Raw genomic sequence first — 18,090 nt, forward strand, 5'->3', positions numbered from 1 at the left:
CTGTGATGAAACTTCATTCATTCATTCATTACAATGTATTTATTTATTATATAATAAGCCTGAGGAGGCAGGGAACCGTCTAATTAAAAATAATAATTGTAAGTTGCTCTGATAGCCATTAGGGCTGAATGGCAGGGTATAAATACTATAATATAATATAATATAATACAAAGTTTTCATTTTTTGGAAGCTATTGCACATTTCCAACCCTGTCTGTGTGGGCTATAGACATCTGCTGTTCCATTCTTACTATTTAGCTGAAAATTACATCATAGTACCTTATGATACATAGTAAAAAAAAAAAAGATTATGTTTACATACATTTACAAGAAGCTGTTATTAAACCTCTCTTCCAGGAAAATGTTATTAAAAGGGGCAGTTTTTCTGTATACCCATTAACTGGTTGTGTTCCACAGTGGTAGCATTGTCAACAGATGCCCACGTGGCATTCCACAATTTATCCAACTATTCTCCACCTGAGCCTTTCCATATTCAACCCCATCACTTAATTAATAATAATAATAATAACAACAACAACAACAACAACAACAACAACAAATTTTATTTATGTTTCCCCGCCTCTCCCAGTGGATCGAAGCGGGGTTACAGACTTCTTCCCTGTTGTCTGACTTGGGTCTAACACAGACTGTAAAGAACTGCTGCCATAAGTATTCAAGATTGTGCTGCCCAATATTTTTGTGTTTAGTGGTTTTGTAATTCTAAATTGTATGAGGGAGTATTTTTAGATGCATATCTTCATGTGGGATTTGAAACATGGTGTCGCGTGTCATCTTGAGCACACAATGGAAAAGTGATGTAAGATGCACTTTAAATCTGTACAGTGCCAAATGTGCTTCAAGAGACCCTTCAGCTAAGGGTACTGCTTTCTAAAATGGATCCCAGATGCTGCATGAAATTCCATGTGCAATACTTCAAAAAGCAAAGTTCTGTGCCTGAATGCCTTAGGATTTATGGCTTTGATATTCCTCGGTTTGAGTATGGATGTATGTGTGCACATGTAAAGTACCTTAGGCTTCTCTCGTGGTGGTAGGACTGTGTTACACAAATTGAACACTATCTTAAGAGGAACTAACATATAACATTGTTGGTTCAGGTCATCTTTCTGCAAATCTGAGCCTTTGGGGGAAATAAAAGTGAAAATTAGCAGTGGCTAAAGGTAGTGGCCTTTGTAATGTGCTGCTGCTTGACCATTCATGTTTGCATGATGAAGCAAAGTCTTCTTCAGAGAATAAGCAGTACTTTTCCTGCATGTAACTTTATCTTTTTCTGGGCAATGTATCTAAAGTAAATACCATGAGATGGGAGTTTGTGGAGTGCTTGGCTTTTCAAGAGATATTCAGGTCAGGGACAAAACCTCTGTTAGGCCTTTAAGTACTGCAGTATGCTGTCCTATCTGCTGCTCCTTCTCTGAAGATATGGCTGCAGTAGGAATCTTTATTTTATTTATTCATTAAAATATTTATATCCTGCCCTTTATCCCAGGATCTCAGTCTTGCGTCTTGAGAGGGGAAAATATCACTTCTGTGAAGTGTTAACTTTGGAGTCCAAAGCCAAAGAGCTCTTACAGCTTCTTTGTAAATGTAAGTCAAATTTGCTTTACGGGAATTATATCCCCAGTAATTGTCTCTGTTGCCAATTAATGGTTAAATGAAGTTTAAAAATATCACCTCACTTTTTATGACATCTCCAGAGTGAGTTCATTCCCCTGGGAAAGCCTTTAAAAAAGATCTAGGTTCCAAGTGCAGAATCCTTCAAGTCACAAAAAGTAAATATTCCAGAGGGCTGGCCACAACACACAAGCAATTTCTCACAGTTGTGTTTGTGTGCTTCCTCTTGGATGTTTCAGACCATCTCTTCTGCTCTCCAGCTGTGGAAGAACTGAGGTTGAGTGTCATCAGTATAGTAAACAGACTACAACTTGGGAGACACCTCTCTGAAAGGCAATACGTGTCTCTTGTCAGGTGTGTTCAGGCACTTTGCCTCTTCCCACCCACTGCTGGCTCTTTGCCTGCTGCTGTGGCACTCCCTAAATTCTCAGCTCTCTCAATCAAGGCCTCATTTCCTCCTTCTTCTCAACCTAACTTCTTTATTGAAGCCTATCCAGAAGCACATATGGCACAGATATGCTAAAGACACCAGATCCTTTCTGATTTTGGAAGCTAAGCAGAGTCAGTCCTGGTTAGTACTTGAGTGGGAGACTGCCAACAAATACCAGGTGCTGGAGGCTGTGTTTCAGAGGAAGGAACTGATAAAGCCATCTCTGAATATTCCTCGTCTAAGAAAACCCTATGAAATCTTTGACATCACCATAAGTTGACAGACGACTTGAAGGCATACCCCAAAAGCACTCTGCATTCACCAAACTTGCTCTCACTTTGAGCTGACCCAGCCACATCCTATGGCTAACTGGCCAGTCTCAAAAGAGTTTTCACCCACTTAACATCTTCAAAGGCAAATATTTCCAAAAGGCAGCAATCCATGTAAATAGATTATGTCGCTGCTATTAAGCCTAATACACATTTCAATGGCTTTTGAGGGCTCTGTTCAAAGTTAATGTGTGATAGCATTAGTAAATTAAATCTATTGCAATTGTAATGGTTCTGATCAAGGTTCATCTTTAAAAGGTGTGTCTGTAATTGACATGGTATATAGTTTGTTTTAATTTGGACTAGTCAAACAGAAGTGTTGCATTTGTCAATAGCATTGCAATAGCATGGAGCTCACACCCCTCAGAGCACACTTTGGTCTCATTTATAGCTGGTACAGATCAAGGTAAGAGCCCAAGAGCCCTAAGTAAACACCATTTACATCTTGAATGCACACGGCCATTTTAACATTCAAAGCCAACAAAGTGGAAGGTTAGCTCTTACTTTTCAGCAGTTCATGTTCTGCAGTTCCTAGGTTTCTCTTGCTGATATCAGTTTTAAAATGCTTTCACTTCTCTCCAGTATTCAGGCCAATCCATTTTGTGTAATGTTGGTCCAGAAAATGGGAAGAACAGAAGCAGTAGCTTTTGTTGGACCCCCTTGTTGCTACTGCCATTTGCCAACAAACATTAACCCATTGCAAAAAAACCTTGCTTGTTGTGAACATAATGGCAGTATCTTTCAAGGGATGATAGCAAGTGTTTGCTGCCCTTCCTTTTAAAGCTAATCGGTAAGGCTTCCTCGGTAACCCAGGACTCCTCTTCACCCTATTATGTCTGCTTCCATCCCTGAGGGATCCCTCTGGTTGAAGGTTTTTACATGGCCAGTTTCCAGATTTATTCCTAAATGCTGATGTTTTTACCTGGCAAATGGATTAATAAGGAGACAGCCATGGCATGTGTTATAGAAGAGAACAAATGCATTGTTGTTAACTTTTGCTGTTTTCTGTGTAGTCCTTGAGCATACATCCATGTTGGCACTTTACTGGCACTTATTAGTATCTATGGCCCAATAAGTTCTTATTTATTTATTATTTATTTGTGGTATTTATACCCCGCCCTTCAGCCCTAAAGTTGTCAAGATTTGAATTTTTAGTGAGATTGTTAAGGTCTCCTGTGCCATGAGACAGATGTAGTGGCAAAAGTACGTTCAAGGGAAGGCCTAGTCATACAACTGGAAAGTCTTTCACTACCTTCTTCACCTTTGAGACCATGTAGAAGAAGTTGTAGCATAAGCTTTCATACACTTGGTCTACTTCATCAGAGAAAAGCTTATGCCACAGCTTCTTTTGCATAGTTAGTCTCAAAAGTGCTACAAGATTCCTCGTCATACTGATATTCCAGACTAACATGGCTATGTCTTTGTATTCTACCTTTTCCACACATCACCCTTTGCTGCTAAAACTGAGGACGAATGGGATAGTTCAATTTATTAATTTCCCCCACTTTCATGACAAAATACTCTAAACTACTCCTTGGTGAACCTTTTCCTCTTGGTGGTCCCATTCATGCCTCTTTAAAAAAGAATGTCTTACTTGTCTGCCACATGTGCTAGTTAGAAATGGCTGCACTGTAAATGCTAAATGGTTCAGATACCAACAATTTGACCTAGAAAAACCTTTGGGGACAGTACTTCTGTGAAGATGCCAATGGCCTCTGGGGGTTTTCACTTGTGCTCTTTTTGCTCTGCCTTTCTACCCATGATAGTCTATCACCCTACTTCATTGTCGGTCTCCTTTACATACCTGTGGAAGCAAGTGGTCTGCTATACAGTAGTTGTTTATGACCCAGTACAATGGCCTCCAAGGTACTTTAGCTTACCTTGAGAATTTGGTGCATTATCATAAAACTATAGTGCCTGGGGTTCCTTGATAAATTTATGGCTGTTAAAATGGGTTGACATTTGGCAAGAGCACAATTTGGCCTTACACAAAACTTTCCTTGTGTGTACTCCACTCCACTACTAACTCTTCTGTTATGTAAGCTGGAAATTAATAATTCATGCCAGGTGAGTCCTTAAAGTGTATGTATTCAGAAGGTGTGGATGCACTGTTTGTTAGCAACAAGATTGTGGTGCCCTCCGCGTCCATTGGCAGAGAAGGAAGGAGAACTGTGGAGCTTGCAAAGGGGCACAATGGAGCCATTATGAGTCATTTCCGTAACCTAAGCTAGTCTGAGTTTTAGTTCCTCAGAATCCAGGCCAGGAACAGTAGAAGCACTTTCTCTTTTGAGGAAGAAGTAAGACTTTTTTGCATAAGAAAATGTTAACATTAAAAAGAGCATTGCTATAAGATAGGGTTTATAAAAATGCAGCAAACTTGCCACTACCCAAAACTGCATGACTCTTTCTGCTACTCACATAGGAATCACTAAAGAGTTACAGTATCTTTGTCCATCTGTACTTAGTTATACCCTGTGTATTTTCTCTCAGTTCATGAGAGCATCAGAAGAGCCCTGCCAGAACAGATAAAAGTCAGTCTTAATTCTGCTTTCAAGAGTAGCCATCAGATGCATTAATTCATCCACTTTTATATTTATAAAAGGGCTTTTATTTTAACCCTTATGCTCTAGAATTTTTTAAAAAACTGTTGGCATTGTGTGAATTGAGGGCTATTTTCTGACACCAGCGAAAATTCCCGTGCATTCGGGACTGTGATGAAGGTTGTGATTAGGGCAAGGTTTGGCATTTCTAATGAGATTTGCAACATAACCCCTCCAACAGAAGAAATGTTGACTTCCTCCAAATGCAAATCCGCCAACCTTCAGACTGCTTTGCTGCATTTATGGTTCACTAAAAAAACAGTAATGGACACCCACCACCATCCAGTATGTTGTATTTGCTGGGGCAAAATAATACTCTCATGGCAATTTTTGGGACAGCTTTTGTTCCAGTTGTGTATGTGTTTGTAAAACAAAAAAAATGTACATGACAAGGATTAAATATGTAGTAACTGTTTACGTTTGTGAAGATGACAGTACTGTGAAATGTCTAGACTGTGGGTGTAGTTCTGTGTCACTTCAGCAGCTAAAATCTCTTAAATTAGTGTTTCCCAACCTTTTCTATGCCCCATACTCCTAGGAAAGGGTTGATTAATGTGTGCATCCCCTCCAAAAGTAGCATCAACTTTGAAGATGAAGTAGTCTAATTTCTAATTTTTGAACCACATACAATACTGCATGTTTTCCCATCAGATACAAGTGGAGTGGAAGGAGAGGTCAGCTTTGCATTTGAAAGGGAGAAAAGACTAGTTTTTAGCTTTAAACAAGGGTCCTGTGCTGCTCAGATCAGTTCAGAAATCTGTTCCTCCTGCCTGCAATCTCTCTGGTTCAATGGAGGTTTTGACCCTGTGCAGGGCCCTTGTTTATAGATAAAGAAAGAACAGATTAAGAAAATCTCTCTCTCTCTCTCTCTCTCATATATATGTGTGTGTGTACCCACAAACAGGATGCTTCATAAAATTAAGTAAGATAAGTGAAAAGCCCAGTTGAGATAATTAGAGCATAAAAAGGTCCAATTTTCTCAGTACTGAAACCAGTAACATAACAAATTACATTTCATCCAAGTAAAACAAATAATTCAGCAATACTACTTTGAAATGGTAATGTCCCGAGCTCTAAAAATGGAACTGTGTGTAAAAACTATGACCCTGTGGAATGTTTCTGCTCCAGGTTTCAACTAAAGAAGCAAGGGTGCAAAACACACTGCAGAAATAATCCAGTTTGAGACTGCTTTAATTGCTCTTGCTCAGTGCTAGGGAATCCTAATTGTAGTTTATTGTGGCACCAGAGCTCTGTGACAGAGAAGGCTAAATGTCTCACAAAACGACAATTCCTAGGATTCCCTAGCACTGAGCCAAGGCAGTTAAAGCGGTCTCAAACTGGATTATTTCTGCCCCATTTTCTATGCCCCAACTTTGTTGGATCAAAGTTCTCATTAGATTCCTTTAAGGTCCTCCTCTCACCTGGTTAGATTTTTTTTTTTAACCCTAAAGATCTTTTGAACTTCTGCTGACCTTCAGGTTTCCCCAACAAGCATGCTGAAACATTCCCCTTGTAAATGGGTTGGTGCAATTCTGGCTACATAAATGATGGGAGTTGTTAGTACACCCTGCATACCCTGCATTATGTTTGGGGTCTCCAGATTTTCATATTCTTAAGAGGTCGTGATTTGAAAGACCAGGTGAATTTTCCATGGGAAGGACATAGAGACCTGAAGACATGGGGAGAAACCCTGGCGATTCTGAGACAAAAGCTAAATGGGTGTGCTGACCACTCCTTTCTCCTCCAGGCCCTCTGTATATTCTCTTGCACCAAGAGACAAAAGAGTTCTCATTGCACCAAAGGCAGTGAGCCAATGCTTCCTACCTTCCCTCTGCCTGTTCCCAGCCAACTTCCCTGTCTTTCAACTCTGGAGTTGTCCTAATCATTTGCTGTCTTTGTAACTCCAAAGTTAAAGCCATCAACCTCAACTGGTCTGAAATCCGGTGTCCATTCCTGGGAAGACCATCAGGTCTTTGTTCCCTTGCAAAGATAGCACACCTCTTGACACGAGGATCCCAATCCAAATGCAGTCCCAAACCTAACCTCCTTGCACACAGCACACATAGTTGGCCCCCAGTCTATGCTCCACGTATTGAGTATGTCACCCTCAGTCTGAGTTATGTCCCATTTTTCATGGTCCCCTCTACAGGACAGGTAATTATCACCCCTCTGCCCCCCAAAACCCCATTGTCCAGTATCCATACCTCTGTTTCAGTTAGCTTTGAGTGCCATGTCTTTCTGAATTACTATACTGGTATAAGTAGGTGAAAACACTCCTCAAGTTAAACAGCCTTTCATAAGCTTCCTTGAACTAAACAATTCCTCAACTTTTAAGAGAAGCTGACACAAACACACACCCGTCCACCCCACCTTCTTTGGGTAACAGAGTCAAACAGCTAAGATTAGTATTGTGCATTTAAACATAACAATTAATGTAGACAGCATAACTACTACTCATTGATTTCTCTTAATTCTCCATTTATTTGTTTAATCCTCCTTTAATCTAAACCTGTAGACATCATCATAAATGTAATTACGCATTGTGTGGAGAATGCGGATTGTGGGCCCCCCCCCTTCCGTGCCTGAACTATAGCTTGAGGCTATTCAAAGGCATTGATGGACTGTAGATTTAAAGGAGAAAAAGGACCTTGTCATACATCATATGACTCATTTATAAAATTAGGTGATCTAAGTTATGATGGTAACATGTAGCTCAGGTGACTTTAAAGGGAGGTTAGGTAAACTCCAAGGAGCAGTTGCTATAATTTGAAGCAGCTAAATGCAGCCTTTACATTCAGAGGCCATATTGGAATATTAGTTTATGGGGACAAAGCTCGAGAGAAACAGATTCTGAGCTTTTTTTGGAGACATCTGGATGACCCTTTTTTAGATTAGATTGACTTTTTGTTTTATTATTCACGTGTTTTGTCATGATGAAGTATCTTGGAGAACCAGCAATCTAGTGATACTTTAGGACTCCCTAGCTTTTGTGCTACTACTGCATTATACAGTGGTACCCCGGGTTACGAATGTAATTCGTTCCGCGGCGCCGTTCGTAACCCGAAAGATTTCGCTAGCCGAAAAAGCCATAGCCGCTAGCGCTGGAAGCCGCGATTTCGTGTGAAAAAGCGCCGAAAAGCACCAAAAATTTTTTCGTAAGCCGGAAAAAAAAACGTAACCCGAAACAGTTTTTTCCTATTTATTTTTTTCGTATCCCGGAAATTTCGTAATGCGGTGATTTCGTATCCCGGGGTACCACTGTAAATTCCTATAAGATAACCAAGCAAAAAACAAACAATGACAACCAAGCAAACAAGGGAGTGAAGGTGTATCCACACTGCAGAATTAAAGCTTACAGAATCCTAGAATTAATAGTTTGGTGTAGCACCAGACTTCTGTGACAGACCAGGCTGAATACCTTAACAAACTACAACTCCCAGGATTCTACAGGATGGAGCCATGACAGTTGAAGTGGTGTCAAACTGCTTTAATTCTGCAATGTGGATATACCTTGAGAGTAAGTGAACCTTTGTAGTATAGGAGGATGCATGCTTTCAAAGAGCCTGAAATTACCCTTTTTAAAAAACACTAGAGGTACACTGTTGCTTATGTTGGGTAACATTTTGTCTGGGACCACAACTGTAGTAAACCCAAGGAGGAATAGCAGCACAAATCCAGTGATTTGTCTTGGCCCGTCATGAAAGACCAATGTACTTTGAATTAGTGGAACTAGCATTTTGTGCATGAGCGGCCAACTAGACCACCCAGATCTTGAAAAAATAACCATGAATGTATGGTTAGCATAGCAGCTTAAATCAAGAATGTAAAGTACAGTACTTTCAAACTTGCTCTGATGACTGATGTCCCCCCCCCCTTCCTTTCTGATAAATCTTAGCTTGTTTTTGCATCAGGAGCTTATTGAAAAGCCCTTGTGTTAACATGTGCAGAATGCAAGAAGAGCCAAATCCTATTTTCTGTCCTTTCATCCATCTTAAATGTTGTTTCAGTGGCACTGGTAGAGGTCTCAAATGCCAGATCTCAGTGTGGGGAGAAGGATGGGAGAAATGACACGCCTGTGGGGCTCCAATGTGGTTGCTGGATTTTTTGTTTATACAGTTCATCTGAACTTCAAGAGGCATCCCATCAGCCTAATGAAATGCTATACTTGGGACTCCATGTATACACTAGAAAGATCCAGCTATCTCCTCTAGTCACTTACCAGAATAGTTCTTCTACATTTTTGATAGGGACATAAATAATCTCTAGTGGGAAACTTAAAAGTAGCTTGTGCTGAAGGAAGCAATGTGTCCAAATGGCTCATATGGTTGCCTTCCTACTACAGTAGCACCAAATTTGAATGGAGCTGTATATTTTCCCCAAGTGCTAAAAGTGACTGGTAACCTTCTCCAGGTACAGGCATACGTCTGAGTGTAAAACCCAACCCTTTTCCACCTCACCTTCTGTGAAGAGGGTTTGGTTTTTTTTTTATTAGCATGGGCTTTGGGAGGACAGTGAAGGAGGGCTGGAGAAACAGGTTTCAGGTTGCACCAATCCTACTGTAGCCAGGAACACCTTTCTGCAACAAGTAAGGTAAACAGCAGCTGCCTTACTGAGAGCGTATGGAAACAGCAAAACAGAGAGAAAGGTCCAAAACACACTGTAGAAATAATCCAGTTTGAGACTGCTTCAACTGCCCTGGCTCAATACTAGGGAATTCTGGGAACTATAGTGTTGTGAGACATTTATCCTTCTCTGTCAGAGAGTTCTGGTGCCACAATAAACTACGATTCCCAGATTCCCGAGCACTGAGCCATGACTGTTAAAGCAGTCTCAAATTGGATTATTTCAGCAGTGGGTTTTGGACCAAGATGGGAGCAAATATGCTTATATACCAGTTCATCCCAGCATGTTAAAAAAGAGATGTATAAGTATAGCAACAGAAGTAGAAGCCATAAGAAAAATGGAAACTGGTGCAAGAAAAAAAATCATCCAATGAGTTTTGGAAGAAACCTTCAAATGGTCTCTAAAAGGTTCAAAATGTCTTTGATCCCTTATGTAAAGCATATCTGATCTGGTTGTTTCATTTCACACATGTATATCATTTTTAATAAAAGGTTTGCTAAAACATATTATACTACTCTACCTTTTTTACTTTCCCCCCCTCCTCCTCCCCCTTTCTATCCCTATTTTCCCATATAATTATTGCCTCTGGTACTGCATTTTTGCTGACAAAGTAGTGCTTAGGAACACATCCACTTGTTAGCTTGAGTTAGATGTGTTTTCTGGTCATAGCATTTGATAGAGGTCACCTTTGCACAAGGCAGGAGCCAGTGTGGTGTTGTGGTTTGAGTGTTGGACTATGACTCTAGAGACCAGGGTTCAAATCTCTGCTTGGTCATAGAACCCACTGGATGATCTTCGGCAAGTCACATTCTCTCAACCTCAGAGGAAGGCAAAGGCAAACCCTCTTTAAACAAACCTTGCCAACCTCTGAGGGATGACTAAGGGAGCTGCAAATGTTTAGCCTGGAGAAGCGATAGTTAAGAGGTGATATGATAGCCTTGTTTAAATATTTGAAAAGATGTCATATTGAGGATGGAGCAAGCTTGTTTTCTGCTGCTCCAGAGACTAGGACCCAGAGCAATGGATTCAACCTACAGGAAAAGAGATTCCTGCTCAACATTAGGAGGAACTTCCTGACAGTAAGAGCTGCTCAACAGTGGAACACACTCCTTCCTCGGAGTGTAGTGGAGTCTCCTTCTTGGGAAGTTTTTAAACAGGCTGGATGGCCATCTATTGGGGGTACTTTTTGATTGTGAGTTTCTGCATGGCAAAATAGGGTTGGACTGGATGGCCCCTGGGGTCTCCTCATTATTATTATTATTATTATTATTATTATTATTACGTTTATTTATATAGTGCCATAGGCTTTACATAGCATTTTACAAAGGAGAAAAACAATCCAGAATAAAAACAAAAGCCTACCAACGGCGCACAGTCTAAAACCACAAACAAGATTATAAAATTAATAAAATATTACTATAACAAGGTTAAAACAATACTATAAAATTATAAATTAATACAAATAATATGGACAAAAATCAAAATGAAAGTTGGAATGCTTCCCTGAATAGCATAGTCCTTAATTTATACTCAAAGTAGTCTAGGGAGGTGGTGGTCCGCAAACTATTCCAAAAATAGGGGCAGCGTCTCTTCCAATTCTATGATTCTTTGGATAAGGAGATTAGCTAGACTGTTCACTACTGTTAGTTTTTGATATGTAGGGAGGGGGAGTTTTCAAAAACGGGGTGTGATTCTATTTACTGCTATCTGAATTAGTGCAGTCTATTCTGTAACCTCATTCCTCAATCATTTTGCTGCATGTAGCCATTTAAACATTCAGCTTCCATCCTTAGAGTGACATTATTCCTCCCAACTTTAATCTTCCCCCAGCCCACTCACAATGTTATTCATATTTTAATTCAACTTTTAGGATCAAGTTCTCACATAATATTTACAAGCTAAGAACTGAAAATATAAGTGTTATAATAATTAAAAAAAAAAACAGGCTGCAGAGATCATTGTGACACTTTGCCACATGTGTTTGACATTTTAGCAAATTACTCCAATGCAGATTTGCAAATAAAGGCTAGCTTTTGAATCCCATGCATTCTGGATCCTATGTGACTCCTACATGGCGGTGGGTATGAGTCCACCTTAACAGTTAATATTATTTCCCTGTTTCCTGGCCTTTGGGGCAGATAGGGGTTGGGTGTAAAGAAACGTATTACCTGTTAAAAGACAGATCATTCCTTGATTAGTCTTCTATTTTATGATTATGATCATTTTATGATTTCTGCTCATGATAAAATTCTTACCGTCCTTTGCTACCCTGGGGCAATAGCAAGCATAGTCCAATTGCAGAGCAGAGAAAATCCATTCTCAAAACCTCGCTAATTCAAATTAAGTTCACAGACCAACCATGGGCTCCTCAGCCTAACCTGCCTTGTGGGCGTATTGCCTGGATAATATACAACAGGAGAATGTGGCGGCTCCTTGGAGGAATGAGAATAAAAAATATGCCCAACAGCCTTTTGGCTGGAGATCATCCACAAGTGACTAATTCTGATAAATACCTTTATAGTGAATCATCACATCCTTACAAGATTTGCCTATGTTTACCTTGCAGCATAAAAGCATCACCTGTTATCCACTCCCCGAGGCATTTTACATGGTTGTAAATGTTTCTTTAGGGCCATAAATACTTCCGGTGGGGGTGGGTGGGTTTTAGATTATGTCAAGACGAGATTGAAGGCTCCTTTGCATGTTCAAATTGGATTTTATCATGGGCCATGTTGGCCATCATATACAAACACATTTGGGCTGATGAAAGCTGACAGCTGTAACTGAGTTCAAGACAGGAAAGATGGTGGAAATGGCTTCTCCCCCTCCAAGGGCCTTAGAAACAAGAAAATACTTTGCATTCACAAAACATGGGCTGGCTTATGCAATCCATAGTCAAATGCTTAAACTGCATAACATTAATTCCTCGTGCTAAGTAATTAGCACTAATTACTTAATGACAAGTTGCCATGTGACTGCATGTCAGTGCTCTTCTGCTAGGAGCTTTGGCCTTTTGTGTTAATCACACTTGCATTGCCATGGCTGCCTTCCAATGGGTTGTTTGTGTCACATGGAGTTCATTGGAGAGCCATTGGCATTGACAGCCACTTCTCTGGCAGTCCTGGATGTATTCATCTTTTTGCCTCTCCAAGAATGATTTGGCTAAAGAATGGACTTGACAATTTCTTGAGCACTTGAACAGCCAGAGAAAATCAGAGTGCTCCCCTGGAGATGTCTACCTGGCCTTTGGAAGTGAGTTTTTTTAAAACATTATGCACTGCTGGGTGGGGGGAGAATAACAGATGTCTGAGGTTATAATAGGAGGACACTTTCTATAGACATGTTACATGTTGGCAGGGTTAAAACTGGAGATGGCTCCTGTACCTTTTGGTTGTATAGAAGAGGGGATTTTGGCAGGTGTTGGGTGGGTGGCAGGTATGAAGTTCCTCCTACAGAATTGTTAAAAGTACAGAAGCCATCTTCAGTTTCAAACCTTGAAGCCCTAGATATTCAGCAGCAGCCACTTTCTAAGCCTTGCAATGCAGTGTAGAGTGTGTTCCCACCCAACAAAGCCAGACATGGCTAGATGTCCATCTCTGGTTTTGCTTGATAAAAAATGCCCTTTGGCATGAGGGAAGGACACAAAAGGCACAGAACGGTCCTGCCCTTATTATAAAAAGTATAATTGCTTCTGGAGACTGGCTTTTGGGGGGGGGGGTTGGAGCGGGAGGGGGAGTGCTGTAAAAACAGCTAGGAGTGAATTATTCCCATCTCTGCCCTATTTGATTGATTGATTGATTGATTGGATGGATGGATGGATGGATGGATGAAATACAGTCAGCCCTCTGTGTCCACAGATTTTTTATCTACATATATAAGCATCCATGGTTTGAAAATATTTTTAAAATATATAAATTCCCCAAAGCAAACCTTGATTTTGCCATTTTATATAAGGCAAAATTCTACTCCATTCTACTCTCTCATTGTTTTTGATGGGACTTCAGTATCCATGGATTTTGTATCCATGGGGGGCCCCTGGAACCAAACCCCAACAGATACCAACAGCCCACTGTATTTCTCTTCCTCCCTCTGTCATGAGATACCAGAGTGGCATACAATTAAAACAACATAAGCAGTTTAAAGCAACTCCAGATTACAAACAGAATAATTTGAATAGGATAAACACATGCACTGGATGATGATGATTGATGCTGATGATGATGATGATGATGATGAGATAATAATAATAATAATATATAATAATAATAAATAATAATAATATATTTATAGCCCCCCAATCACAAGGAATCCAGGCGGGTTACAATAGTAAAAATAAAGATAATAAAATAAATACAATAAATAAATAAATACAATAAAATTAAAGAGAGCGAAGTGAGTACATTCACAGTTAGGCCTGAGTAAGTTGGGCCTCTCTTTTTCACTCCCTCCCAGGTCTGATGATGACGTCATGGAGGGAGGGCTCTTCTTCTTGAGGCAAGGATTTTATTTTAATTAATTTTAATTTAATTCTTCTCATTAAATTTAAGAGAAGAATTGGTGGACAGAGTGACATAAGTCACAGTAAATGGGGAGTAGAACTAGGATGACCCCTGAGGTCTCTTCCAGCTCTGTGATTTTATGATATCAAACAAATCACCAGGGTTATAGGAGCAGAAAAGGCTTAAACAGTTAAAACTCTGTACATGTACATTAAAAATAGTATGATAAGCTCTTAAGGTTTTAATAAAAAAGCCAGGGTTTAACTTGGTGCTTGAAAAAGTCCGATGTTGGTGCCAACTGGGCTCCAAAGGAAGGATGTTCCATAAATGGGGTGCCACATTAGAGGAGGCCCTGCATGATGTATTGTTATTAGTAGTAGGTCCCACCAGCACATCTCAGCTCTTAAACTGTCATATGTTGGGAGAGAGGCTTCTTCAAGAATCATGACTGCAAACTGTGTTGAGCTTTGCCAGCAACAACAGCTTGAATTATAGAATCATAGAGTTGGAAGAGACCTCAAGGGCCATCCAGTCCAACCCCATTCTGCCATGCAGGAACTCTCAATCAAAGCATCCCTGACAAATGTCCATCCAGCCTCTGCTTAAAGACCTCCAAGGAAGGAGATTCCACTACACTCCGAGGGAGTTTGTTCCACTGTCGAACAGCCCTTACTGTCAGGAAGTTCTTCCTAATGTTTGCGACTGGAAGCAATATTTCAGCCAGTTCAGCCTCTTTAAGACTGGTGTATTGTTTATATGGTTCATGATAGAGAGTGGATTTAGTCAAGGTCCAGGTCAGCCTTTTGGGTTCCTTCATCAGGTGTGCAGTTGAGTTGGGAGGGGAAAACATACATCATTAAATGGGCACGGCCATTCTCAGTTTAGATATACAGTGGTGCCCCGGGATACGAAATGATCGCGTTACGAAATTTCCGGGGTACGAAAAAGTTAGATTGGAAAAAACTGTTCCAGGTTACGATATTTTTTTCGGGTTACGAAATTTATTTCGGCGCGAAATTCAAACGCAAAGCGCGGCTAGCGGCTTTCCAGCGCTAACGGAAAGCCTTTTCGGGTTGCGAAATTATCGGGTTACGAACGGAACGGCGGAACGAATTAATTTCGTAACCCGAGGTAGCACTGTACTGTATATACTCGACTATGAGTCGACCTCATGTATAAGTCGAGGGCAAGTTTTGGGACCAGAATTATGGATTTTGCTATGACCCATGGATAAGTCGAGGGTAAAACTTGGGGACATAGAGCAAAGGGTCTAAAGGATGAAGCAAAGCACATCAATGTCAAAGAACTTACAAAATTCCAGCAGACATAACTCTTTGTGCTCACTCTTAAGGTTGGAGGGATGAGAGAGTAGAAGGGTTCAGTGCTCCCAGGACAGATTATACTCTTGCTTTTCACCAGGGGACGGTTCTTTCTTTTAAATAAGAGTTAAAGTACAGTACTTAACATTGACCCGTGGATAAGTCGACTCAGGTTTTTTGGGTCAATTTTTGGCCTACCTTTCTAGACTTATACATGAGTATATACAGTAATGACAATTTGGTTTTGTTTTGTTGTATTTTATAGGGCAAACTAGCAGTGTTTTATAGGGCAAACCTCAACATACTCATTCCTTTCCTGTATCCATAGTGTGAGTTTCTTCTAGTGTTTTCCAAACCATATTCTGATTGAGTCTCCCTTATCCAGAATTCCAAAATCTTGAAATATTGTAAAATCCAAAATTATCCACATGGGTGGCTGAGATAGTGACCCCTTTGCTTTCTGATGGTTCAGTGGACACAAACTTTGTTTTATGTACAAAATTACTAAGAATAAGTTGGTCCTCCACATTAGCGGCTTTGACTTCTGCAGATTTGATTGCTTGTGGTTTTGATTAACATGTTCTCTCTAGGAATCTCTAGGTCTTCCAGTGCAACTCGGTCAAAGGTTTACCATGGAGTTGTGCTGCAGAACCTAGAAGTTCCTATAGAAAATACGTCTCTAGGCATTTGGAGATCCTTCAGCATGATTCTATGATCAACTTCTGGCAGAAGTTGCCCCAGAGAATGAGGACCTACTGTGTTGTGTATAAAATTACCTTCAGGCTATATGTGTAAGGCATATAGGAAACATAACTGAATTTCTTATTTAGACTTGAGTCCCACCTCCAGGATAATCTCATTATATATATGCAAATATTCCAAATCTGAAAAACTCTGAATTCCAAAACATTTCTAGTTCCAAGCATTTTGTATAAACGAGATTCAACCTTTGGTTTGTCTTTTGATCCAAATTTGACAAGCAATAGTTTCTTGTTTGTAAGTGGAAAGACAAACTGTAAGGTTTGCCTCACAGTAGAAATAGGGGATTCAAATCTCCTTTTGGCTGCAATGGAAGGAAGAGAGCTTAAGAGCCAAAGAATCATCCCTCTTCATTCTTATAACCTGGATTTGGTGTTCTATTTGAACTAAGCCAGATAGTCTCTCCTGCACTCTGCCATATGATTACCAGAATAAAGAAAGAATTTAAACAGGCATTTCAGTGTGTGAGAGACATGATGCTGAAAGGAACAATGGCACAGTAGTTGTATTTTGAAGAGGAGGAGACCATGTTTGATATAAGGCCTTTCAAACTGGTGAAGGATGAAAGGGATTTTGGTGCATATTTCCAAGTTGATCTTAAGCTACTTTCCATTTTATTTAAATTATTTTTCACTTCTCTTCAGATGAAAAGGATTACATTTGATTATAAGCCTTTAGGGACTGTCTTCTTTTAAATCTAAAACATATGACACCAAACATATGTAGGAGGAAGAGAGGAAACTGAAGCACAAATTCTTACATTTCAGTAGTCATTATGGCGACCTGATGAATGATAACAGTTCAAGGAAGACAAGGAACCTGCTGGTCTCTCCTCAGAACAGAAGGAATGGCCTTAAACCTCCTATGTTTTCCTCCGCTTCATTCTAGTTGGGTCAGCTAGACAATACGTTTAGCATGTTTATAGAGGTGAAGTTCCCTCAAGCAGGGAAAGTTGCCTGTTTTTCATAGAATGTGACTCTGCTGACTTCTCTGTTTCACATTTAGCATGCTTTGCTCTGTGACTGGTCACTGGAAGATAAATATCAGTTTAATTTGCAAGACGGATTGCCAAGGCACTTATCTCTGAGGATATCCCTTTGTAGTAGGGAAAAATAAAGTAAAAGGAAGAAAAATGTCCCTTTGACACATGTAGTGATTCTATCAGGTGACAGCGAAGAGAGGGAAGGCTCATGGAGATAGGTCTTTCAGCAGAGCCAAAGAAATGAGATGGTTTTCCATCCTTTTCTCTACTTGTTTTAAGTACCAAGGGGCAACTACACAGACAGTTAATATAACACTGGTGTACAGCATCCAAAATGTATGCATTTGGCATTTATATCACACTTCCATAGTGTTTAAAGAACTTTACATACACAACTGAGGATCTCTGGCACACTTACTTTCGTGGCAGCACCAGGAGAGTGATAGGTAATACTTTTCTTTCGTTTTACTATGCACGTTATGCTCCAAGCCAGAGGGGTGTGGATGAACATTACAAAGAAAGGTAATGAAATAAACTCTGTAGAACAAATAAGTGTGTGTGCTCTCTTAGATGTTGGCAAACTTAATAGAAGCCATACATTTGTATATCTGTTTTTCCAAAAGCAAAAAAGATCCCACGGTCTATATCTGTTGAAAGTGAGGAGGGGTTCTTCTGTTATTTGTGAAAGTTCTTCCATTCATTTGCCCTTCAGACTAAGAAGGAGGTGGTTTTATGGCCCTGTATACTGTAGCTATCCAAACAATCTCAAGTAGCTCTTTTTCCTGTTTCAAAGCAATGGATTCAAGATTGTGGGAGGCAGTCTTGAAGGGGTTGACAGGGGTAGAAAATGGAAGAACTGCCCCAGGGATACATCTCTGGGTGCAAAAGGGTGTGTTGCCAGTCCTATGCTAACAGATAACA

This window comes from Sceloporus undulatus, chromosome 5 (assembly GCF_019175285.1).
Source record: "Sceloporus undulatus isolate JIND9_A2432 ecotype Alabama chromosome 5, SceUnd_v1.1, whole genome shotgun sequence".
NCBI classification, from domain to species: domain Eukaryota; kingdom Metazoa; phylum Chordata; class Lepidosauria; order Squamata; family Phrynosomatidae; genus Sceloporus; species Sceloporus undulatus.